At 37.0% G+C, this 27290-nt stretch overlaps 1 protein-coding gene across 2 annotated transcripts in view; it reads right to left on the reverse strand.

The window, feature by feature from the left end:
* Positions 1-27290, reverse strand: part of LOC105925643 (leucine-rich repeat and fibronectin type-III domain-containing protein 2) — a 190251-nt gene that overhangs the window by 43011 nt on the left and 119950 nt on the right. For both annotated transcript variants that reach the window (XM_021315937.2, XM_012861603.3), the window contains one exon: positions 12543-12630. The gene's annotated coding sequence lies outside the window, so the exon portion shown is untranslated. The remainder of the gene's footprint in view (positions 1-12542; positions 12631-27290) is intronic.

The raw sequence follows: 27290 nt of genomic DNA on the forward strand, positions 1-27290 counted from the left end.
ATTGATGTGTAGTGGCTTTTAAAGCTGTTAAGATCTGGTGGGAGTGGTAGCCTAGTGAGACCACCACTCCAAATGCCTTGCCTAGTAAGCCGGGCGCTTCCATCTAGGAGAGGCTGCAAACGTCGATGGTTCGAAACTCGTCCTATCGCTCTGGCAAGACAATTTACCTCAGCTTTCTTCCTGCATGCCACTCAGTGTTGGCAGCAGAGTCTCTGTGGGACCATAAAGTGAAATATATCCATTTACATTTTTAAGACAACTTTGTTAAACAAATATGAGCAGAATAGAGCTAAAACAGGTAAATATACAAGTACAAATGTTTTATGTTTTAAAGGACAGTTCTTGCTCTGATTGATCTGAATTCCTCAAAATGGAGTTCTGTATCTCCACTGAAAATCATTAAGAGGAACATTATAAAGAGCAGAGCATCTTTTTTCATGCCACCGCTGAAGCAGAGAGAGCTTCTGAGCCTGACATTGATACTCTGAGTTGATCCCTTGTGTGTAAGAGGACGAGCAGAAGCATGAGCAGGTTTAAAATTCTCCTGTATCGAGAGGATAACAAGCTGATTGGATGACAAAATAAATCAAACCGTAATTGAAAGCGGAGGATATGACTCATCTTATCACTCCTCAGGGGTGTGAATGTTTCTGAAGTATCAACCAATATTTAGTTTGAGTTGCTGTAAAATACCTAGGTAGATGTGTTATTGAAAAGAGAAGTGTTGCAATATATCTTTTTTAGTGTTTTTATAGGAGTTGGATAAGCAAAAACAAAATCCAGTAAGAACAGAGAATGGAGAAAGAAAAAAGCTAACAAGGCATAAAACCATAATTTTAGTCCATTAAATGTTGCCATACCACCAAGCTTAATCATTATTGTTCAAAAGCAAAAAATTGGTCACACGGAATAGCTAAAAGTATTTGAATGTGATGGATGGTTTTTGGATTTTAAAACCCTTTGGTTGGCCCAACTCCAAGATGAAAACCTGAAATAATACCAAGATGATAACCGTAATTGTACTTATTTATTTACAGAAGTATTCAAGACTTTAAAGAACATGCTGTAAATTAAAAAAAAGCTAAACTAATAAAATCTTTGGAAAAGAACAATATGCAGTAGCAGCAGGACAACAGTTTACTGTCAGACATGTAAGTGCTGAACAAACAAGAAATTTTGTATCTGTTTTTCACTAAAGCTACCAAGACTTACTGCTTTTATCTGGTATGTAGGTCACCAAGCTTTATGATGATAAACCGTCTATAAAAAGTCTGGTAACTTCTACAATATTATTAACATATAGAAATATTAAATCCATTACAAATTCATGCAGTTTTGTTTTCAACAGTCATTTTTGTAATGTGAGAGATTGAATAGAAAAGGAAGAACATTTTTATTTTAAGATTTAAAATTAAAAAATAATCAGCACATTTTTCCTCAAAATATTGATGTTTTTAATCTTGAATATTTTTGTTTACATTGTTTTAGGCCTCCATTTGGACCCATTAAGGTTGTTTTACTATCTTTGTTAGTAATACTGGGGGGAAGAGTCAGAATAAATATCTGTAATCAATATATATATATATATATATATATATATATATATATATATATATATATATGTATATATATATATATATATATATATATATATATTAAATCTAATTTTTGCTTAAGTTTGATCTACTTTTTACAAATCAATCCATGTGAGCTATATCACTTGGAAACTAATTAATGAATTAGCAGTATCAGCTAGTTTATCACAAGATATAAAACCCTTACATTTTTCAAAAAAGAGACGTTGTTTAATCCCAAAAGGTTAAAAGAAGGAAAAATAGTTCTACATCTGTTATACATCCTATATAAGGTAGCTTCCTTAGGGCGACAAACATCCTATTTTTTGCTGGGACATGTCGACTTTTTACATTTCATCCAGAGCATCCGGGGGAATTAATAATTTAAAGAAAATGTCCTATTTTCATCATTTCTCACAGGACCAATAGGATAGGATGTACTTTAAACTTCAAACTGCAAAATAAATGTTCCTGATACAATCCTGATCGGGAGAAATGGGTGGCACCTTGTGCAAAGCTGGCTTATGCGTTTCTATGTGTGATGGAGGAGTAATACATCTTATTAGCCACATGGACCTCTGTCTCTCAAACACATATTTCAAGTACAGAGACAAGTGTGCCGTGGGTTCCCCAGTATCATCCATTGTGGCCAATTCGTACATGGAGGAGGTGAAGAGCAGAGCACTCAGTGCTTACAAGGGAACACCACCAACTCACTGGAACCTGAGGCCAAGGGGCACCCGCCCTTCGGCGGGGCCCCCGACAGGAACACGGGGGCCCAGGCCTCGTGAAGCAGCCACCAGGAGTGAGCCAGTGCCCATCCGTGCACCAAGCCCCGGACAACGATACCACCAATGCACCAGTGGGCCAAGGCGCCAGCCAACGGAAGAGAGCAGGACAGGGAGGATGGGCTCCACACTTAGTGGAGACCTGAGATGTCCCGAGAGAGGGGGCAGTTCAAACCCAATCTGACAGTAGACAAACAGAAAACCATGTACACAGTCACATTCCCACGTTCCCACCCTAGTGCCCCTGCGAACACCTCAACCACACACAAAAAAAAGGGAATGCAGTACACACATCCTATATTCCCAGGTCCAGGCGTCCACATCCCAGAGGGCTATCCAGCCCCCGGACACGGGAGGTGAACCCCAACATCCCAAAATGTTGAAACATTTTCAGAAAAACTGAGTGAAAGTCCGGTTGCCTCTGATTTAAGCCTGTTTGCTGTTGCTATGATCCGGATAACTGAGTATTTGCACAGGCTATAGAACACTTCCTTTCTCAGAACATTATTTCAGATTTCCGTTTGTCCAGTATGACTTGAGAAGTGACCCATTAAAGGTTAGTTTTCTAATACAGAACAGTCATTAATTCTGAGTCATTTTTATACCTGTTAGCTTATGAAGATCCATGCAAAGTTTCTTATTTAACTATTCTTTCTAAGCACACACAGAACATACTGAACATATGTTGAAACTTATTTAAGTACGCAGAGTACCATCAAAGTGTTTAATTACTAACTAGCAAACAATTGTTTTTGAAATTCATTATATAGTTATAGAATGACCTGGTTGAGCTAGTTGCCTATCAAACTAGCCGATAAATCTGCCACATAAGCTCATTTGTCGAAGTACAACTCCACAGTAAAAAACCTGATGGATTTTCCACAAAATATAAGCTATATTTCATAATGTGGGCATATCTGACCAAAACAGATGTATAATACATTGAAGCATACCTTCAAGTCAATACATATTTGTATAAAGGCTAATTGCACAATTATTTACTGTGTGCTTTTCTGTAAATCTACCATCAGTCCAGGGTTTCCCAGCAGTACTCATTCATTCTGAATTCTATAGTGACTCACTCAACAGCACAAATGTCTAATACTATTAGACATTTGAAGTGAATTGTAGCTCACTGAAAACCAACGGTGACAGTATACTGGATGACTAATTCAACACAGTTAGCATTGTTCTCAGTGAAAGTAGCTCCCATAGCAACTCCAATAGACGGCTCTCTTCTCTGTATCTTTGATCACTATTCTTTCATCTTTTGTGAGCCTGGCGCTGGCACAAAATTGCAGCTTAGTGTGATATATGACATTCCATCTTGGCAGCGTATGAAAAATAAATTAGATTTCCCTACACCATATCCTGATCAGCTCCCCCTCCCCTCCTTATCTCCACCACCAAGGCCCTTCCCTCCTGAATTCACACCTGCCTCTCTTCTTCCGGCCCATGCATGTGAAAGCTCGACTGCAAGACACAAACACAGAGGGTGTGTTCGCACCAAGCGTGTCACAGCAGGTTTCAAGCTCTAGACCAAATGGCTTCAAATCTTTTAGTTTAGCTCTGAATCACCCCTTTCTGCATGGACAATGTGGCCCCCTGTTTCGAAACCTGTGAATACAAGAAATGTTTTAATTATGTGATAGCGATGGATTAGATATGTTTATTGATTAGATGTTTGTTAAAAGTACTATAGATTGTATTTGTAAACCTTTAAAATATACAATTAGTGTTTATTTTAATACAGGCATTTTCCCAGCTAGAATGAAGATGGCTAGAATCATCCCATTTTTTTTAATCTGAAGATTTACACAGTCTTACTAGTTATATACTGATATCTTTGCTTTCACAGTTTTCTAAGGATTTGGAAAAAATATTTCTAGAAAATTGTAATTCTTTTATTGAAAAACATACTTTGCTAAATGACAATCAGTTTGGGTTTCGAATAAATGTTCTACAGCTTTAGTACTGATAAGAATGACTGAAAAATATTACTACACAAATGGAAAATAAAAATCATACAGTAGGAGTTTTATTGATCTTAAGAAGGGCTTTGATAGCAGTAGTCATGGTATTATCTAAGCAACAGGCATATGGAATAAGAGGAATAGTTTTGAAATGGGTAATCAGTTATTTACAAAATAGAGAACAATATGGAGAGTTTGCAGCGTATGTAGGGAAATGTTATGTGGAGTTCTGCAAGGCTCCGTGTTAGAACCTAAATTATTTAGTTTATACATTAATGATCTGTGTGATGTATCACAAAGAAATTATGCTTTGTCCTTTTTGCAGATGACACAGGATTTAAAAACATTAATAGTATAGTACAATAATAGTATTGAACAAGAAATGGTTCTACTGCAAAATTGGTTTAAGGATAATAAACTGTCAATGAATTTAAGTAAAACTAAATTTATACTATTTAAGAATAAAAATTTAGTGTAAAAGTTACATTATTTTTCAATGGAATTGATATTGAAAGAGGTCCAGAATTTAGATTTTCTTTGGAGTTGTAATAGATGAGAAATAAAGCTGGAAGTCTTATATTGCATATATTAAAAAGGACATTTGTATAAACCTTTTAGTTTTAAGTAAAGCTAAGTATGTGTAGAATTATGAGTCCCTGTGAATTTTGTATTGTTTTCTGATTTTGCCATATTTTCTTCATTGTTTAGAAGTATGGGGCAATTCGTATACCCACAACCTAATGCCATTGATTGTATTACAAAAAAAAAAGCTATAATCATTATAAACAGAGCTGCCCCTAGAGAACACACCACTGAACTGTTTTTCAAGTCTGGACTGTTAAAAATTAAGGATTTAGTTAAATTCCAAACACTTATTTATGCAAAAGGAAAAACATTATCAGTTACCACCTGCCATCCAAGGACTCTTTACTCTGAATGAGGAGAGTAGCAGAAGACGATTGGATTTTAAACATCCATCTGCCAGAACTACACTTAAACAAGTGACTATTTCTGTCGCTGGAGTAAAACAGTGGAACTTACAGGAACATGACCTTAAAGACTGTTCAAGTATTTCACTATTTAAATTTAAGTTTAAGATCAAAATTAAGAAAATGTATGAAATGGAATGTAATAGTATCTAGAATGTATAATTATATTTAGCAAACCCATGCTCAGGGCATGATGGGCCATTTTTTGTTTATTATGAACTGAGAAGGGTGTAGGGTTCATAAGACGTGTTCTTCAAACTACTCCTGTTCTTACATGGTATGACATGTTTTTGTGTACAACTGAGACCTTGTTTTGTGTAACTCAGCCTTAAGCAGGAACACTGGCTATCAGTGCTCTTTGATTTCTTCCAAATTCATAGGCATTTTCTGTTTCCCTAGTAAAAACAGAGCACAAACCCATGACCCCATAAAAATGGTTCTAACAACATGGATAAAACAAAAAACTAAAATAACTCCAACTGTTGTACATTAATTACTATGGATTTACGGACATATACCGCAAACTGAAACAAACTGAGATGTGATCGATGTATAAGCGCTGGTCATTTAATTAGAACTTCATGAAAAAGTTGACTTTTATTAAGAAAATTAAACATCTATCTATCTAATATTCATTCATTACACACATAAATATATATTTAAAGTGTTTATTTCTTTTAATTTTTATAATTATAACTGACAACTAATGAAAAACCCAAATTTAGTATTTCAGAAAATGAGAAGGTCCAATATTGAAGACAACTGGTGCCACACTCTAATCAGCTAATTAACTCCAAACCCTGCAAAGGCCTTTAAATGGTCTCTCAGTCTAGTTCTGTAGGCGACACAATCATGGGGAAGATTGCTGACTAGACGGGTGTCCCAAAGACGACCATTGACACCTTGCACAAGGAGGGAAAGACACAGAAGGTCATTGCTTAAGAGGCTGGCTGTTCACAGAGCTCAGTGTCCAAGCACATTAATGGAGAGATGCAGGGAAGGAGAAAATGTGGTAGAAAAAAGTGTACAAGCAATAGGAATGTCCACTTAACAATGCAGAAGAGCTGAAGGCCACTGTCAGAGCAACCTGGGCTCCCATAACTCCTGAGCAGAGCCACAGACTGATGGACGCCATGCTACGCTCCATTGCCGCAGTAATTCAGGGAAAAGGAGCCCCAACTCAGTGCTGCCCATGCTCATACTTTTCATGTTCATACTTTTCAGTTGGCCAACATTTATAGAAATCCTTTTTTGTATTGTTTTTAAGTAATATTCTATATTTCTGAGACACTGAGTTTGGGGTTTTCATTAGTTGTCAGTTATAATTATCAAAATTTAAATAAAGAAACAATGGAAATATGTAAATGTGTGTAATGCATGAATATAACATACAAATTTAACCTTTTGAGTGGAATTACTGAAAAAAAATCTACTTTTTCATGATATTCTACTTATATGACCAGCACCTGTACAAACTAGAAACCCTAATGTCCAAATCCCCTAAATGCTGCTCAGACTGGTCACTGACCACTTTCATGGGTGTGCAAACCAAACTGGATCACATAATAGGAATCCCTCACTCCAAATGGAGCAGAGGAGAAGTTGTGGGTTCAATCCCCCGTGGATGACTGACAACTCAATTTCCCGAGACTTGCACTATATCATACATGATTTCATTCATTCATTCACAATGATCCTCCGTATGATCTCCCTTTACATTCACACATTACTCTGTTTTGCCCCCTGAACTTAAAAATTAGATAGCACCCAAAAATACTAATGACTGATGCTATCATTACTGTGATTTACATGATTATTCACCCTCACACCTGATCCAGCATCTTTTTGTGAACTGAAGCACTGTCACAAGATGGCCTCGCCCCTTTAATAACAGAATGGGTTACATTTTTACCCCCAAGTTAAGGAAGCAAGCTGGAGATGCTAAAACGTTTAGCACTCACAAAGAAAAGTTATTTCAGGTCGTTTATATGCTCCTCTCTGCAGTTTTTTTGTGAGACCCCATGTAAACAAGCAGACAAAAAAAAGAAAGAAAAACAAGGCACAAATTTTAAGGTAAAGGTTGCCTGACTGAAACATGGCTCCAGTAACGTGAAACCATCTGCAAAGCATGCTAAGTGCTTCTATTAAGACATCAGGCTCATGGAATCACACATTGAAAGGGGGAACTAATTGAAACAATTCATAATGGATTTCCCAAGATGTTGTGAAGAGGGGAGTTATTCCTTTATTGAGTGGAAGCTTGTCGGATTGCCTTGCTATGAGTCAAAAATGATTTATCTGGCTTTCAATCAGGGTGCTATCAAAAAAATATCTTCATGGTTCATTTCCAAGCTTCTGTATCCTCCTTTAGTCAGGAAGGAAATTAATAAAAAGCTTCAAAGAGAGAAAAAGATCCTGTTTATGGAAATCTGATGAGAGAAATTAAATTTTAGGTCAATACACTTCAGAGCAGAGCATCCATATAAAATATCCACATAATGGTGGCAAGTCTTTTAACCAAACACTTATATTTACAGGCTAAAGTAGCACTAAATGTGCTTTTCTTCTAACATATTCTCCATATTTCCCTGTCATTAAAAACCAAAAACAGCGACCCTCTCTTTTAGTACTCTCCGCTCTCACTTGGATCAACATAAACCCCCAGCAGCCAGAATTTAAGCATTGTTTTGTTATGGTACAGGATTTACTAAACTCATGAAAGATTTTAGCATTGACAAGAAAAAAAAAAGGTTTATTTTGCATGTCCTCTATAAGTCTAATGAGTTCTCTCCTCTCTCCTCCAGAGAGAACAGGCACAAAGCATCAAAAGCATGTGTGCACTCTTGATCGCATTAAATCCATCATGATGCAAAATGTGCATGAAGAAAGTAGGGCAGCTTTCACCGCGGCTCAGAACTGACACTTGCTTGCAACAGAGACATCATCATTAACAAATGAATCTTCATTTCTAAAGCAATATGACACCCTGTCCACGTACTTCCTAATCTGATGAAGCCGCTGGTTAGTTTAGAGGTTTCCCATGAAATTGTTCAAACCAATAAACACTTCTCCCCAATCAGTTTTTACTGCACAATTTCCACCTTATCTGAATATCGGCAGGGACGTTATTTTTGCTTGATAAAATTTTTAAAAAAGGGCTGGCTGCTGGAGATATACTAATAATGGGGTCATTTTCATAGTTGTTTTAGGACTTTTTTTTATTACTGTTCCTTTTCAAGGATACAATATACTATGTGCAACTGCATTGTTTTTTATTTATTGTGATTTTTTTCGCTAATCAACGCAGGGGCATAATCATGCATGCAGGCTCACGTATATTATATATCCCCGGTAATTTGCTTAAATGTCCCTTTGCAATATGCATCTCAGCCTCATGCTTCTTGGCTTGATTGCAGTTGTGAACAAAGTCTTCTTGGCAGAATTGTCAGAAATCATTCGAATTGGAATTAAACTGCTTAGGATGTTCTGGAACAACCAAGACTCAAACTTCAATGAAATGGTAACTGTGGAAACAACAGTGTCACTGTTCCCAATGAATACAGTTGTATAGTCATGGACCAAGAAGGTCCTAGGCATAGAACTCTCTGCTTCAGATTAAACACCTGCAAGCTCAACTGAACATTTGCAGCTGAGTTTTGGCCCCATAGACGAGCCAAGCCTTTATAGAATCCAGGTCCAAAGCATGGTGGTGGCAGCAACAAGCTTTTGACCTGCTGTAATGCCAATGGAGCTGATGCCTTGCGCTAAGTAGATACAATTATGAAGGAGGAGTACTCCTTCATATCTCGTCTGGACCCAATTGAATGATTAAATAGGAACATTATACCAAACCCGTGAAAACACAAGGTTGACACTGAACTGTCCCAGTTTCAAACCTATTGAATATTGAATACTTTTTTGCACTTGTGTTATATCATTTAACTCTCCAGGTACAACGGTCCCTATTGAGGTCACTATCTCTTGTTTAAGAGAGACCTGACAAAAGAATGTGATTTGTGACAAGTGACTTACCAGTTTAGGTAATATCTAATGATTGGACCAAGAGGAGTGGTCAAATATTCAATTAGTGCTGTCTCTAGATTTGTCTCGTGTTGATAACTGCAGACGGTTTGTGAGAGAGGTACAACTCAAAGTTCATTATACGAAACATAAATGGGCTGTATGTATGTGATGAGTGGATATAAACTTTTGACTAGTATTATCTTTGAAGATTTTATTTATTTAGACTCCAAAACAACATTGTTTAAAATCTAAGTTTGATACTACAGGTTATTTTAATATTTTTTACATGAAGCTCAGTCCTTATTTTAATACACCCATTTGGCTGCAGTTTGTGTTTTCTATATTAACCTTAAGCTTCTCCACTTGGTTTTTGTTTGACATTTCATCTGCAATTATACAAATACTTCCCCTTTGACACTTAAAACATTTGTAAAAACTGAAATTGAAAAAAAAAAAATCAGTTGGTTAGTTGTATCTGGACACATGAAATTTATTTTTACAAATTAAAATGCTCTATGCAACATAAAAAGATAAAGATGTGGTTCTTTTGGTTTTGGGAATAAAAGCAGGCAAGGTGTTTTTTCCTTTCTGGCTGCTGAGTAAAAGCAATATTTTATCTGAGCTCTGTGGTGGGATTTTACTAGTATGCATATTCTTTTTTCCTCCAGCAAAACCAAACAAAATTACACATTTCATCCACAGCGGTAAGGTTGATGGAGATTATCCCCACTGAGATTAATCAGTAGAATTGAACTGTAATACTTAGGCTATTTCTTCCTGTTGCTCATCGTGACTGTTGCTTAATGCATCTATGTGCATATAGTACATCCATCCATCCATCCATCCATCCATCCATCCATCCATCCATCCATCCATCCATCCATCCATCCATCCATCCATCCATCCATCCATCCATTTTCTGAACCGCTTAATCCCTCATGGGGTGGCAGGGGTGCTGGTGCCTATCTCCAGCGTTCACTGGGCGAGAGGCGGGGTACACCTTGGACAGGTCGCCAGTCTGTCGTGGGGCCATATAGTACATATATATTCTAATAGCTAATTTAAATTTTCACACTTTGTTGTCGCAGTAATAATTTTTATGGATTATTCAGGTTTAGAGCTTTTAGTCAAAGATCTAATTCTTGCTTCAGGGATCCAAAGTTTGTTAAGTCTTATTGTTTACCTTGGCATGGGTTAACCAAATAATATCACAAAAGTAATGAGAGACAAATTTAACAATGCCATGCTTGCCCCCAAAATTTAAATGCAGTGGAAAAAAGCTAAGCAGCAAGGATGTAAACTGACATAAGCAAAGATCAATGGTGATATTTGAGTTTGAGCAGCTCTAGGATGAACAGAAATCGTACTGGCCCCAAATGCACATATTTGTCTTGTGCATATAATATGCAAGCGTTTACATGTGTAGGAGGTGCAGATAGCTTGGTTGGCTGCTTGAATTCACAACATAGATGTAATGCAAAAATGAGAAACATTAATTCCTATGAATGGCTTTTTATTCAATCATGGTTTAAAAAAAGGTATAAGTATCAGGACATGGTGATGAATGAACACTTATCATCATTATTTAAATTTAATATCGAGTTTACAAGACAAAGCAAATAAGACGTGTCAAATACTAAGCTTACTCATATCCCATAGGATGCAAGGGGGACCACCTTCAAAATAAGGAATTTTCTGAGTTAGCTGCTCTGAACCACACTTAGAGGAAAAACATCACCAATTACTTTAGAGAAAAGCAAGGGTTGCCATCATCAGTCTGGGAAAGATAATAAGGTCATGTTCAGATTATTTAAAGCCCACCATTTTACACAGAGAAAGACTATTCCCAAAATGTTTTCCAGTCTTCCTAGGTTGTGGGTGTCCATACAAATACCCAGTAAGACCGGGTAATTCTAAGAGAAAATGCAAGAGCTTAATTTCAGACTGTACATGCCTCAGCAACCATTTGCTGAGGCATGTAGGTGGTAACTGATGTTAGGGGTTATGATATTAAATTAAAAAAGTAAAAGCATGGTTTAGACTTAACTTTACACAGTTCCATCTAAAGGAACCATAATATGACTTGAACAATGCCCTTTGGACAGATGAGACCAGTCAAGTCATGCCCAGTCAAAGGTGTAGTGTAGTGTAGTGAAGAGAAATGATTTGTGGGACCAGCTGGTCAGGAAATTTACAGCAACATCCACTGGGCATGGGCAGATTGCTGCATCAAAACAATCACTCCACTATTCAGTGGTATCACTGTAATTCATCTAAGGGTATTTTTTTTTTTCATTAGACATTATGCTAAAAAAACTGAACAAAACCCATGGGGCTTCACACACCACTTTTACCCTTTAGAATGGGTCATATCTCACATTAATTTCGTAGTAACATACGATATGGATCCTACCGAGTTTCACTACTTGTGATGCTTCCTTGATTTTTTTTTAAAGTTCATATATGCAGAACATGGGTGTTTAATTAGTGATTAATGAGCAACAACATGCAGCTTACACTGGGACCTCTGTGGGGTTAAAATGGAACTGTTTTTTTAAGTCTACTGAGCCAACCATAAATTTTTCTGGCATCGAGGTATCCCAGACTCCAGTGTGAGACCATCTGTCTGACAGCTGAAGCTCTCCTCAAACTGGGTTATCAACAGGTCACTGATCCCAAGCCAATCTACAAAAGAGTGGCTGAAAAAGAAAAGAGGGCGTCTTCAAAGTTAGGAACCCAACCAAACTGAAACACTTAGGTGGGACTTTAAGAGAGCTGGGCAGGAATTAATATCTGGAAACCCAATGAGCTTGAGTGAGATTGTGAAGTAAAGCGGACAACAATTCCTTCACAATGAAGCAAAACATAAATTAAGACAGAAAACAATCACAGAGGGGTATGGCTGCTAAAGGTAGTTCTATTTACTTTTGAATCCTGAGGTGTACTTTCTGCTCAGTTTTTTTTTTTCAATTTTGGCTTCTTCTCTGTCTAATAAATACTGACAGTACGACGTTTTTATTTTTATTTTATTTCGTTAATTTCTTCTCTTTGATTAGAGAAAGGAAGAATAGATCCACCAATCAGGTCAGAAAGCCTCACATGTATCAGACTTCCACCAAGACCTCATGTTTCTAGGAAACTGCTTTGATAAGAAAGAGTTGAGGCTTTCACGCTGTGAAAAAAAGACAGCCTTACCTATATTGTGGTGTATTGTGCCATATGGTCTCTCAGAAAAACCTCCAGGCCACACATTCACACTCAGAGAGCGGGAGGCACGATCAGCCTACAGGGAGAAGATAAAAGAGATTGTCGTTCAAAGTCCACATCCCACACATCTCTTTTGCATGAACATGTCTGTGGGAAAGGTGTAGAAACTGAAAAGGTCAAGTGCCATTCCTTAGCAGGTGAATACTAAAGCAGCCTTTATGCATTAACAAATCACTTGATGTTTTACACATTTGACCTTTGTGACTGCGAGTAATCTTCTTTTTGACACAGTTTGAAAACTGAACCATCTCCACACCCTAAACAAAACAGGCGTTATTATATGTCTCCGCCACGGGCAAATCTCTTCTAAGTTCCAAAACCTTTTAAAAATTCAAGAGAGCAGTGCTATGATTTGCAGTGAATTATGTGCTTCTCAAACAAAAGCAGAATGAAGGGAGAGAGGGAGGGGGCTAAGATTGCTTTAAGGAAAATTATTGAAATTTAGCACAGCAGGGTGTTTATGTTGGGCTTTGGCTCCCAAGTGACATTATAATCTCTGCAATGACTTGACGACCGGTATTTGTCTCTTTCTTCTCAGAGTTTGTGTGGCCAGTCATCCCTACAAGCTGTTTTCCTTTCTAAACACGCAGCAGGGGCACTGCATTACGTGTTTGCATTGAAAATTTGTGTGGGAGTGGGAGTGTGGGTGCAGACGCGTGATTGTCAGCGAGGAAGTATGAGTTCTGCTTCATGAGAGCGGAACCATAAATTACATATTATTCACAAAGATCATGCACATACAATATGTTTATTTGCAGAAGCAAGCAGAGGAAAAATACCGTCCTTCGGTTTTGTTCTCTTGTTTGTAAGCATGTGGATTTCCATTCATGTCTCATGATGTCTGGGTTCAGAGAACAACATGATCAAACCATTTTTATTGATCCTGACAGCCAAAAAAAATCGCTTTCACAGACATACAGACTGTTAGGTAATTCCACCCATTGTGTCTCTTTCCAGTTCATCTTTGCTCTTATGATCCACAGGCAGATGTCAGCCTTTTGAGTGACTAGTGAAAACCGGCTCCACAGTTCTTGGATTTCTAGAGAAAGTCGTTGTTTTAGGTTCAATTATCTCCTTGCTGGACTTTACACACCATATATTGCTACTAACCCGAACCAAAAAAAAAGCATGTAAGGGACCAAAACAACCAAGTTACCATTGTTAAATATATCAATCATACAAATATTTGGTATACATAATATACAGTGAATAAATAAATACATAAATAAATAATAATCTAACTATAGACATGTCAACAAACACAATCTAATCATATATTAATAATTAGATAAAAGAATAAATGAATGAAAGGTAAGCAAAAAGATTCACAACCAAGTTACCAACATAACCAAGGTATAAAAATAAATGAAAAATAAAAAAAATCCACAAAATACAATGAAAAACGTTGAAAAATGATACATGAATTATAAAGACATTATTTAAGTAACCAAACCAATTTCTAAGGTAAAAACAGTTAAATAAATTAACATTCATTAGAAACATTGAAAGTATTATTTTTCAAAGATAGATGTTGTTTGGATACAAAATCAAACACAGACATAAACCATAAGCACACAATATATTGCATACAGAAAAAACAAATATATATATATATATATATATATATATATATATATATATATACATATATGAAATATATATAAAGTCAAGTTTAACGAAAAACATCAAGTAAAAAATATTTAAGGAAAATAGTCAATCAATGCTTCAGATGGTAAAAATGAAACCAAAATAAATGCATGACACATTTAATTGAATGAAATAAATAAAAAAGCCAGCTATTAAATTAAAACACAAGTAAAATTTAAATATACAACACCTTTCACAGATAAAATCACTTTGTGTTTCACAAAGAATACAAGAAAAAACAAAGCAAAATAAACATCACAATTAGCTTAAATCCTGTACAATTATATTTTAGCTGCCTTTTGAAATTAGCAATGGAGTCGACGTGGCATAAAAACATTGGAAGAGAATTAAACAATCGGGGTGCTACAGCCTGAAATGCCCGATCCCCGTGAGTCTTAAACCTTGTATGTGGGGATTAACAGCATTCCCTGATCGGCTGACCTCAGAGCTCTTGCTGAAGACCGGGGTTTAAGCATATCCAAGACATATATGCATATGGATGTATATATGTCTTATAACAAAAGCAGGACATAAGTATTGATCAGTAGACATAAAAAAGTTTTAAAAACAAATAAAAAATAAACAAGCTAAAAGATACTAATGTGTCATTTGATAAAACAAAAAATAGATGCGTATTAATATATTTACTCAAATGTGTTATTAATCCAGTAAAAATGTAGGGAATTTAGCAGGTCAGCCTGATTATTCTGCAGAGCAATAATTTCAACAATTGCGTGATTGGAAAGAAATCTGCTATCTACTACTATTTTTTATTCATTTGGATATAACCATAGAGGATTAAATATTACCATCTCATCAAGATTAGTTAGAGTAAATTAATACTTCAACTGCAGGTTTCAGAAGTAATAAAAAAATTGTTAGATATTTAAGGATCTGAATCTGCTATCTTAATCTTTTTGTGTGCAACAGGCTTAAAAATGTACATCTGTAAGCTGTTTAGTAATTGGATCAGTTATAATATAGTACATCTTTACAAAACAACATATAAAGTTCCAATTTTCATTTGTCCATAACACATTGAAGTATACAGCTGACAACAATCTTTTTTGTCTCCTTTTTAACCGTCGGCAAAACATACACTTTACTAAAAATACATATAAATGTTATTCTGATTTAAATATACAGACTGTAATGATCGGGGAAGGTGATGAGTTTAATGCTGATTATTTTAAATCCCCCTCTTTTATGAAGTTGTCATTATCCTCTAGGGATTAACAGTCACAGAATGCAAACAACACATTATCCTTCCCCGCCTTCATTGAGATTCCATTTAAAGCTGCTGCTTTGTGCATTAACCTGCTGCAATGCACATTCAGGCTTGCAAAATGAATGTGGGAATTGAGACTTTAAAAGATGCCAGGAGAGCACAGTTTTATTACAACACAACAAGACTATTAATCACATTCACAATGCATTTAAAATCTGTTTGCTCTTGTCTGGCACAATTATTTTGGTCTTACAGAGTATAATTTACAAATGTAAACCTGTTGTCCAGTCTATCATTTGCAGCTTGTAAACCTGAAGGGTTCAAAGACCTCCAGAAGAATATTAGGGTCATATTCTGGAGATGCACAACAAAGTGTTTTCTGGTGACATGTGCAGGATGTTTGAACCAATTTAGAGCTGTAAAGGAGGCAAACTGCTCCAAAAAATTAAACAAACTATCTCGTTTTCACTGACACATTGACTTCATGTTTTGTCTGCTGAAACAGTTGTGTCCCAGAACAGCAAGTAAAAAAAAAAAAAAAGATTAAACGTAGCTCAATAAATTGGAATATCATTAATAAGTTATTTTATTCTTTCAAGTCAAATAAATAAATATCAAATAATAATAAAATAATAACATTTTGAAACGTCAGCCAGTGTAGTCCCTGAATACTTGGTTGTGGCCCCTTTTGCCTGATTTACTGCATCAATGCAATCAATCTGTGGCTCTGCTGAGGTGTGAGTGGCCGCCGTCACCTTGTGTACTTTGTCTGATCTCGTGTCTCTCATCATTTCTTGAATATAATCCAGACATTGTCTCTGAAATCACCACAAAATTTGTCACCAGAAGGAAGCATCAAATGATCTTAAGTCCCTTTCACACTTACAACCTTACCCAGTGATTTTCTGGGTCAGGTTTATTTGGGGGGAAAAAAAGCCAGAATTTAATTACCGGGTTAAACCAACCCAAACATTTTCCGGGTAAAGACCTAGTGTCAAACCTGATAATTTACTTGGACCATTCTAGTGTGAATAAAGTTGTTTCATTACGTGGTAAGGCACGCATTTGCATTATAACGTCAGACGTTCGTAGTCTTCCTTAGCTTTTCCCCTGATGTCTGCAAGCATCTTCTCTGACTGAGAAATTTACTGAAATTGTATTTCTTCTGTAGTTTTCATGAAGCTACTAAGCACAGGTCCCAAACCCAATATTTTGTTGTGGCTAATCAGCTGTTTGACTGACGTAATTCCTGGCTGAAATTCTTCTTTAAAGGTTGGGTTGATCAGTTAAAGCTACATCCCTTTTATTACTGCCACCTGCGGGAGATATTAGGTACATTCATTCCACAGTAGACAGGGTAAGTGTGAAAAGAGTTGACCTGGTAATTTACTTGGACAAATTTGCATATGAGAAAGGCGCTTATTCTTGTTCGACCTGAGAATATAGTTCTAGTAAATTACCTGGACTTATGTGTGAAAGTAGCATAAGACTTCCTAATGTAAATCTAAAATATATATTAATACAAAAATAAAAACAAAATCAACACTTTAATCTGATCCTTTTAGTAAATTTTTCGTTGACTGCCACTTCAGCTGGAACACACACAAACACAAAGAGCCTGTTCATACTTTGTATTTGAAAAAACCCAGATAACTAAAACCAGCACATGACATGGCTTTAAAGGATTGCTGATTATGGAAACTTTAGTGTTGCAGCCATGACCACGTATCTACAGATCAAATCAAGACAAAACCAATTAGACCATTTGCAAGAACTTTGCTGTAATCATCATAAATTAATTGTTCCTGAAAACATTTAAAAATTATCTGAATGTGGGATCTCATTGGTAAGCTAACCTAAAAATAGCAGTTTAGAATGTCTTTTTGCACTGCTGCGTCTAACTTAGCATTAGCTACAGACAGAGTGAATGGAGGAGACCAATGGAGGTGCAAGACCTAACTCTTTGTCTGTCTGTGTGTTGTACAGACAGAAAAACATACATTTATATGCATTAGAAAATGTTTCTCCGTCTTGTTTTCTGATCCTTCTTATCTTATCCTCGGCATGCAGAGGCACAGATGGCAGGGTTGAACATTTGAAAGGAAATAACTTTATTGGTTGCATCTTGACTGGTCTTGATAAATCAAAGAAAATCACCATATCACAGACCAAGGCAAAACTAAGGATTTGGTCTCAAGATCACTGATGAGCATCACTACACAGGGTAACTTTACATTTACCCCAAGCAACTTGGATACTGTGTATCTCCACGCTTCCTCCAGACTACTTATTTTTCCTTAGCCCAAGTAAGACAATCTTCATGTAACACAGCAGTTCTAACCATTGTAACACATCTCGGTGTGTTGACTCTTCAATCTCTAACTTCACCTGCAGTACACAACGTGTTTATTTGTCCTAAACTGTTCAATGGGCTTTGCTGCACAATTCACTCAAGGCTCCAGTTATCCTTGTTGTGCTTCTATTTTGTACCACACCTTTTCCTTCCAATCGATCTTCCATTATTATCCTTGAAAACAGCCCTTAGCGAACAGCCAGCTTCTTTAGCAATTACCTTTTATGACTTATCCTTTCTTGTGCAGGTAGTCCATAACTCTGGTCTGCTGGTCTTCCCTATAATTGTTAGGTTAATCCATAACATTAACATATATTAAAATTTGTATCGGGTGCATACTACATTCTGTTATTCTTAGAAACTGAATTATGTTGTTTTGACTAGCTGTAACTTAAGCCATAATCATCAGACATAACAGAAATAAACGCTTCAAATGCATCAGTTTGTGTCCAATGGCTCATTCAATATGGGTTCACTTTTTGTGTTGAACTATGGAAATAAATAAACCTTTTGATGATGTTCTAATACATTAAGATGCACCCATATGATAGTTACAGCACATGCTGTTGACAAAGTCTGACTGTTTGAAAGAAATATAACTTGTTTTCTAACTACTGAAAGCTAAAATAATTTAGTTCACTTATTTACATTTTTTTCATCAGGCTGGTTTAATTAAACCTTCATTTGGTCCTCTGTTACATTTAGACATATGGGTGATTTTCTGAGATGAGTGTTCACCATATGTAAGGTCGTTACCATTCTGGCAGAATGTTGCAATGTAAGGAGCTGTTATTGCAAAAACTCTGATCAATAAACACAAGATGTCAATAAAACAAATTATGTTAGGTTATCTCTGACAGCAACCTTAAGCGTAAACACATTACTTTTCCTGGAGCTCTCAGAATTGATTGAACATAATTTTCTATCCTTAAATATTGTCGATGTTTGAAGGTCATTTGGAACATAAGTTCCACATCTTTCACAGTAAAATCTAATTTCCACGTATAAAAGAATGAATGCAACTTATTTTGGATCCCTTGAAAATTCAGCCAGAGGAGTTGGCGAGGTATGGAAAAGTGAATTTCCATGTGCCAGAAAAAAGTTCTAAAGGAAAGACAGGAAGAAAGGCAGGGAAAGAGGGGATTACATACAGCAAAAAGCTCGGGTTGGGACCGGAACGTCGGGCAGATGTATTGGAGACTATCGCCTCTATGTATGGTGTTTCTGCTCCATCACTGAGTCCCAGTGCACTAACAATAGATTTTAATCAAATGTTCTGCTTAAGGTCAAACTCTATATGTGGTTCGTTGAGCCACTCTCACAACCAGGAAATTCATATTATTCCCATTTCTCATCATGACAAAGACAAGGCAGACCAAACAAAAAAGTGTCAGTTATGATAGGAAACACGTATGAAAATATGCATTCTAGGAAATGTATTATTTTATGTGAAACATGTGAGCTGACTTTAATACCATTGATTTTAATCTTCACTCATGAAAATGTATAGCAGGTACTTTTATAAAAGTAGTCTTCCAGAATTAAATATATTTTTACTAAAAGCTATTCTAATTTATCTTATGTTTAAAGGCATACTATGCAACATTTTTCAGTTAATTAATGTGTTCCATTCCGTTTTGGATGATTAAATGAGTCATTTCAGGTCGAACAAAGGTTTTCTCGGCCGCCCTGGTGGTCTGTGGGGGAAATACCGCACTTGCAATTGCAAGAGCCCTCGGTCCGCACTCACAGGCTCAGAGAGTCGGTCTTGCTTTACGGAGAGAACTCCATGTGTTTTTGCCCTGCCATTCACTATATGCACGCGCTAAAGCAACAACAAAGAACCGCGTGTTAACGTCAAAGAAACATGCAAGCATATCGCGTTTTATTATTATTATTATTATTATTATTTTATTTAATTTTTTTTATGTTGGCGAGACGCTACCGCGGCGGCGAAGCGGCAGCGGCTGCGGCTTGGTGAGGCAGCGGCCGCGGCTTGGCGGGACGGCGGCGGTAGCGGTAGCGTCTCGCCAACATAAAAAAAAAATAACAATAATAGTTTTAATTTATCTTATGTTTAAAATGTGATGAAACTGGTATTAACCCATCCTTTCATTGACTTTTAATTAATTAAACCAACTTTTGTCATGGAGGTTATTTATGTAAATGTATATTCAAAATATGTTCAATAACTGTCATATTATGGATTCTACAAACCAGGTGCCAACAGGATTGCTTCAGCAACAATAGCAGAATTTAGTGTTTCCTTCATGAATATGCAGAACATATGTTACTCATCAGAACGTGCAAAATACTGCACATTTTGCAGCGATTATTGCAAAATGCTGTTTTATGATGTTTGTTACATTTTGAAGTCTGAATTTGCTACATAATGAGGCGTTTCATTACCTCCTTTTTATTAACATAGAAAATTATGTGATCTTAAGATAAGTAATACCATTATTTTCCTACAATGGGGAAATTTGGACATGACAGTGCCAAAAAAACAGAGTTAAACACAATTTCTAGTAATGGAGAAAACAAGATAATCTGATCTAAAGTTAGTTCTAAAGCAACAGAGAATGAGCTTTATCAGAAATGCCAAAATAAAAAAGGTAAAAATAATTACCAGAGTCAGTATTGCAATAAATATAAATTCCAAAGGAAGGATTGCAATTATTGATGACATGGCATGCAAAGCAGATGAAATATTAAACTTAAACAGTGGAAAAACACTGATATGAGATAATATGCAATATGCATGATAGTAAATCAACATCATTGTGTATCTAATGCGTGTGGAAGTTTACCTTAGCATCTAAGAGACAGTGTAAATGATTCATGATCAGGTCAAATCATTTGCACGTTTGTCAATACTTCTTGAGTTTGTTGTGAGCAGCGGAGATTACAAAGTCTAGCAGTAGCTGGAAGGATCGACCTGCAGAAGCATTTCTCTGAGCATCTGGGATGCAGCAGTCAGTCACTGAAAGAGCTCTCTAGCTGTACAACAGCTCCATGCATGGGTGGGAAACCTTGTTTAACCTGGCTAGCCAGGTTATGTGCTGCACTCTATGTTCTGCACATTATCAATCTGGTACTGCTTCTATCAAATCAGTTTGGGTCAAAGAGGAACATTCAGGAGAATTTTCTGAGCTGATTGGGTGTAGCAACACCTAGTGCTCATTTACTAAAGGTTAGTTTTAGCCAATCACGGTATCCAATTAAAACGTAAGCAGGAGATGTCATTACAAACCACAACAAGTTACACTGGTCAAGGCACTTCTTGCTGTTCTTGTTTCAAAGATGAAATGTGGATTCTGACAAAACAGATGTGCTAGCAGCAACCATGGATGTGTCGTCCTGCTCTGCCTTGTTTATGTTAGTTCAGCTGTGGGCTGAGCAGCTCTGGCTTTCGTTGCAGTGGTATGTCCCACCTAAAACCACAATACTGAAACTATTGAAGTGGGAGCGGTGCTAGATGGATTCTCGCCAGTTTGTGAATGCACAAATACTGCGAGAATTCAGTTTGCAGACAAGGTTAGACATTGTCCATCAGTGATGGGATTTTTCTTACAGTCCTTTTGTCACCCACCACCTGCACTGGGTCCAGGGGGAATCCCAGGGCAGAGCTGGCCTTCCTAATGGGCTTACTCAGCACATCCTCTCAGCTACAGAAAAGCGGTTGCTCCAAGAAAATGTCTGCAGGAGCATCTCTTGCACTTCAAAACACTCCAGCCTCCTCAGCAGGTAGAGTTTGCTCTGACCCTTCCTGTAAAGAGCATCAGGGTTGTGACTCCAGTCCAGTTTACTGTTCAGGTAAACACCAAATTTCTTATAAAAGTCAACTATTTCAATACAATTAAAGTACACTGTCTGATGCCAGGCTGATGGGCAAACTGCAGTGGATCCACTCAAGACCTCATCAGGGGATGAAGATGGTTGAGGATCAGCCTCTTCAGGGTCTTCATCAGGTGTGATGTTAGTAATAAACTTTGTTTGTGTATAAATAAAGTTTATATGCCTCTCCATTAATTTCTCTTTCTCTAGGTTGTAAAAATCATCCTTGTTTGATTTGATTTTAAAAGCTTCAGTGAAGATAATCACTAAGAAGCTGAGTCCTGGACTGGTCCTATCCTGACTAGATGTTTTCAGTGTTTTCAATGCAGAGAAAATCTATGGAAATGAAATATGAAAATACAAGTCATGGGCAGCAGAGAAGGAGCACAGCCAGTCTGTGCATAGAAGAAGAGAGCACTCAGTGACATGCACCTGTTACCCTTTGTTCCTACTGGGCTGAGGCTACCCCCCCCCCCCCCATCAATGCAGAACAGTACTTTCTGCCTCACTCAGCAAATTTGAATCGTGCCGTCATGAACAATTACAAAGACTGAATATGTCACACACATTCATGATATATTTCAAGCGGACTGTGGAACGTCAGCATGTGTTATACATGTGTAATCTAACACACATATTGGCAATATATGTCATGATTTGGGGTTTTGTTATGGTTTATGTTGGTCTTTTTAATTAGTTCACTCTCCTGTCTTAGTATTAGCTCTGGTTTTTATTATTTGCTTATGTTCTATTTAGTCTCAGGTTTGGTCTTTATGTTGATTTTGGTTCTGGATTAGTCTAGTTTAACTTCTGTTTTGGTTTAGTAATTCTCTTCATGTAATCAATTCTGTCTTAGGTTTAGGTTATGTATTAATTTTGGTTAATTGAATAGTTTGGGTTTTTATGTGGTTTGATTTTGTACTTTGTTTTATATTAACAGTTTCTTCTGGCCTGCTCTGATCAGTTCTGTCACCAGCCTTTATTCAGTTCACCTGCCAGCATTCTTTTGTCTTCCTGTCACTCCCCTTCACCAGTCACCATCCAATCAGCTTCAGTTTACTTCCAGCCATTTTGTCCCCCCTGATCAGCTTCACCCATTCTGGTAATTAGTTTCACTCTGTTCACCTGTTCACTCCCCTACTTATATCTGCCTCTGTCTCCTGCACTCTGTCAGATCATTGTCTAACTAGCCTTTGGTGAGCTTTGTCCAGCATCCCTATTGTCTGTAGTTTAACCCAACTGCCTTTTTTGACATCTGAGCCAGCCTGATATCTGATCCTGATTTTCCTGCTCTGTTTCTGATTTTTCTGCCTGTTATTGGACTGCCTCTCTGTGTACCGGTTTTTGGACTGTAATTCTGACCACTGAGTTTTGCCTGCCCCTGTATTGTTTAGGATCGCCTCCATTAAACTTGCTTTTTCATTCACCCTGCTTGTTCGGCCTGAATACTGGGTCCATCCTTCTCTGGTTCGTGACAATATAAGGAGAGACAGCAATGGACTAGCAATAACTGCCAGTTGTAGTCAGTGTGTGCAGCACAGCGCCATCACTGGAGGGGAGGCTCAGCTCCTCACTGTCTCACATGGCCGTTTTCCCATGTATTTGATCAGGCAATGAATAATTTCATGAAAATGTTGAAATCACACTGGAAGTAAATAAATATAATTATAAAGCAGTAAGAGGGCAAACTGATTGTATTTGTGTTAGTATTTTACTTGTCATGATGAGTGGTGAGGCACTGCTTCACCTGCCTCCTCTCACCTCATGTCGCCGTCTGCCAGATTGTCAGCTTGGACAAGACGGACACAAAGATACACAAACTCATCTTTTGCAGACCCATTCGGACGTTACACACATTGGAAAGTAAGTGTTATAGTTTGGAACAGCCAAAAACATGGGTTTTCAGGTTTCCTCCCAGCCACAAAAAAAAATATTCTCCAACCGTGCCTCCTGTTGAGAATTGTAATTAAGTTTTCCACAAGGGTGGCTGTAGTGCCCGAGAGAAAAGGCTTTATCGAGTCCACAGACGCTGTCATTACGCAGTCCGTGTGGTTTCCCCTCCATATCTGTGACCACTCATCCAGCCAATGCCATTTAAAGAGCATCAAAGCCAAGGAACTTGTTATCACACAGAAAGAGCTGGAGATAACATGCTCAGGGAGGGGTTACAAGGTAGCTAAGGGACAAGTAAAGGATTGTATTCAGATGCTTTTTTGTGTAATGATATTGCTAAATCACAAATCTTTTATATTTTCATCACTTTTTAAAGTAAAAACCAAATTCTATAAAATGACAAAAATTTGTACATTTTGTTTCCATAACATTTGTGTTCAACTGATTCCTAATAGGTTTGGATATGTTTCTAGCTCAGGTTATAGTAAAAAGTATTTATCTGTAACTGGAGCTGTATAGAATATGTGAAATTACAATTGTGATCATAATATCATTGCATGCAATATCAAAGGATTGCTTAGATGCAACCTTTTGTTGTAATTCAAGTACCATGTATGCAAATTATGTATTCCAGTGTTATTAGTAATTTAAATTTTGGCTAATGACTATTTGCACACGTCTTAGCCTCACAAGGAATGTTTTGTGTAATACATTCATGGAATTGCACATTGTTGTGCCATTACGCACTGTTTTAAGTTATTTAATATTTAATAAATAACTCCGTCTATTAGGTATTGTCCAGTCAATATGAGCCCAAGCAGCTGACATCAGGACAATAGTGGAAAGTCGAGATGTTTTATTTTTTTTAAGCTTTTTTTGGATTGATCATGGATGACTGTGAATCTTCACCATCATATTTCACCACAGCTTAAAGCTTTTGAAATTCAAATCAATAGTCTAACAATATTAAACATATAAATATACATTCTTAGTAAATATTTAAAAACACTCTCTTGGCCTTCCACCTCCTGTTTTATACCCATTTCAGTTGGGGCCAATTAACAGGCAAAAAAAGTCTTTGCAGACTTTGGGACTTGGGGGCCAAAAGAGGGGCACACTTTCACTCGTGACCCTTCTTTTTAAAGATCATAGGATTAATACAATTTTATTTATATAGCGCCAATTCACATCAAGTCATCTCATGGAACTTTACAAAGTCAATTAGATTATAATATCTATGTAAAAAAAACTTTTTTAAAAGATAAAAGTTCAAAATTATTTGCCTTTTTTGAAAAGCTTTTATCTAAATTTGCGATGCTAAACGGCAAGAAACAGTTTAAGTAGAGTTTGTTTTTTACTCTATGCCATTAAAAGATCAGAAAGAAATAATAGATTTCCACGTAGGTTCTTAAGTAGAAGAATACAAGAAAGGTGCTTTTTTTTTTTTAAATGACCCAGTCAAAGTCCAGACCAAAATCCATTTAAGAATCTTTAGGCTCTCTATCAGTGTGTCAGAGCTTGAGCTATTTTGACAGAGGAATGCGCAAAAATGTCACACTCTAGATGTTTAATTGTGGAGGATACACAGCCCATAATACTTTCAGTTGTCTTTTCAACTAAATATACTTTCTTAAAGTATTGACACAAGGGACACAAATTACAAATGCAATAACTTTTTTTTTTTAAAAAGTATCACTTAATTTCCTTAAACATCACAATTTCACACTGCTTTGTGTTGGTCCACCACATAAAATATCAGTAATGTACATTGACATTTGGGGTTTAGTTTGTCGAAATGTGAAAAATGTTGAGTATAAAGATTTTTGATAGCACTGTATCTATTGACCTCACAAACACCATGAGTCAAGCTCAACATCACTTCTTTGTTTGTCTTGTAGTTGTTTTTATTCCTCCTCTGCAGATCCATTTAAAAAAAAAAAAAAAAAAAAAAAAAGCTTTTCTTTTGCCTGAATGGCAGAACAAACTATGTCACTACTGACGTCTCAGCTTGGACGAGTACGAGTGTTAACTTCAGCTTGGATGGCACAGACGTACGGGCCATCTGGAGTCCATTCTCCCCTGTGAGGTTGGTGGACATGTGGGCCTGAACGGAGCCAAGCTAAGTTTAAAACATGTCCCATGGGGATCTTGGCTGGTTGTCATGAGTACAGAGAATCTCTCTACCTCGGGGCTAATGTTATTCAGGTAGCACTCAAACAGTGCGAGGCTAAGGGTAATATACAATATAAATGTCTAAATGTGAAATGAAATGTAGTGTAAAATTGAAAACGAAGGCTGAGAATTTTCAAGGTGAAAAGCCTTCCCGAGGCAGCGATGGTCTTTGTGCCAGCAGCTGATGTCTGTACAGCAATTTCTCAGAACTTCGTCATGAGTCTAAGCTTTTTTCTCCCTCTGATGACCTTCGAAATGTATTGCCTCAAATATACTCTAAGGATTTGGATGTGTTGGATTTGTAAAATAGTGATGTAGTTGATTGAGGATCCTTAACCAAAGAGTCCAGCCAAACACAATCTAATTAAATGAACAAAATCTACCCTTTTTTCTATGTTAGAACAGCATTTGTTCTGACAAGATTTGTTTGCTCAGAGATGCATCCAGAGAATGTTTGAAGACGTTATCAGGTAACGACCACTCATAGTTTTATGATGCAACATACGCTGGGTATGAATGCCAGGGACCTGCAAAAGTATTCAAAGCAGTAAAACTAATAATACATGCAATAGATTTTGTGGGATTTTATTTGCTAGACCACTACAACGTAGTGCATATTTGCAAAGTGGAAAAAGAGACACGTCTTAATCTTTTTACAAATATATATCAGAAAATTGTGACATGCATTTATACTAAACAACCGTTTGTACTACCTCTGTACTACAAATACAGATGCAACTGTTTTGGGGGTATACCTCTGCATATGTAGTGGAAAACAGTTTTGCCTGCTCATTTTTCCAAATACTTTGATCAAAACCTGCCCACCTCAACTCTGACTGCATGTTTAAAGCTGCTTTCCTGCTGGACGTTAAACATAAATTCCAAGTTTGTCTTTTGCATAGTCTAACAGTTTTTCTCTTGCTCCAACCATATTCCCTTTCAACTTCAAGGAAAAAATATCCCCAAAGCACTATGCTGCCACTAACATGTTTCACTGTGGAGTGAGATTTGTGTTGGGTGTGATGTGCAGTGTTAGTTTTATGCCTCAGTTTTTGAATGCGTCCAAAAAATATTAGTTTTTGTCTCATGACCATATCGCCATGTTCCTCCTACATGGCTTCTAGCAAACTGCAAAGGGGACTTCTCATGGCTTCCTTAACAATGATTTTCCCATTGCCGGTCTTCCATATAGAACAAATATGTGGAGTGGATGACCAATGGTTGCCCTGTGAGCAGATTCTCATTCTGTCCTCCTCACATCAGCTCCTCCAGAGTCACCATGGGCCTCACAGCTGCTTCTCTGATAAATGTTCTTCTTACCAGGACTGTCAGTTTAAGAGGGCAGCCATGTCTTGGACTGTTTAAAGTTTTGCCATACTCTTTTCATTTCAGGTAACAGATTGAACAGAGTTCTGTAAGATGTACAAAGCATGGGATAGTGTTTTATAACCTAATCCTGCTGTAAACCTTCACATCTTTATGCCTGACCTGTCTGATGTGTTCCTGCATTTGAACTGCCCTTGTTCATAAAGGTAAAACACGTATT

The sequence above is a fragment of the Fundulus heteroclitus genome, unplaced genomic scaffold, assembly GCF_011125445.2.
Source record: "Fundulus heteroclitus isolate FHET01 unplaced genomic scaffold, MU-UCD_Fhet_4.1 scaffold_55, whole genome shotgun sequence".
Taxonomy (NCBI): Eukaryota; Metazoa; Chordata; class Actinopteri; order Cyprinodontiformes; family Fundulidae; genus Fundulus; species Fundulus heteroclitus.